Source organism: Sinocyclocheilus anshuiensis, unplaced genomic scaffold (assembly GCF_001515605.1).
Source record: "Sinocyclocheilus anshuiensis isolate Anshui unplaced genomic scaffold, SAMN03320099.WGS_v1.1 C31559668, whole genome shotgun sequence".
Taxonomy (NCBI): Eukaryota; Metazoa; Chordata; class Actinopteri; order Cypriniformes; family Cyprinidae; genus Sinocyclocheilus; species Sinocyclocheilus anshuiensis.
Genome location: NW_015598964.1, coordinates 1 through 409, shown reverse-complemented (window position 1 = coordinate 409; position 409 = coordinate 1). Strand labels below are relative to the sequence as shown.

General features: G+C 42.8%; 1 long non-coding RNA gene across 1 annotated transcript; it reads right to left on the bottom strand.

Annotated features, from left to right (window-relative positions):
- Window position 1: 1 nt before the first annotated feature.
- On the bottom strand, window positions 2–409 carry LOC107682088 (uncharacterized). Its single transcript, XR_001633356.1, has 3 exons — window positions 370–409; window positions 174–292; window positions 2–70 (listed from the first exon to the last, which is right to left on the bottom strand). It is a non-coding gene; the product is annotated as an uncharacterized LOC107682088 (long non-coding RNA).

Here is a 409-nt window from a genome sequence, read left to right as displayed (position 1 = left end):
TTCTCACAACCATCCAGAGGAACATCTTCTCGTACACTGACTTTGACAGAGCACCAATGGCATAGTACACCTTTTTGTGGGATAAGTTGAGTAAATTAATGGTAAGTCTCACTGCATAGACATTTGGTTGTTTTGTAAACAGTATGTTAAAGATAACACAAAGTAGTCTCCACCTGCTGGACATTCTGTCCCTTTGTGACCCACTCATTCCCTACTTTGACTCTTGGGTGGCAGAGAGCCTTGATGAGATCAGCAGAGTTCAGGCCCATCAGATAAGCTGATTTATCAGCATCTGACATGAATTAAAAAGAAGGTTGACTGTAATGAATCTATGTATGCATCCTGTCAGCATTTTCTCCTGATACTGACCCTCAGTCCCATCAGCCTCTGCCTGTTCCTCTCGTTGCTT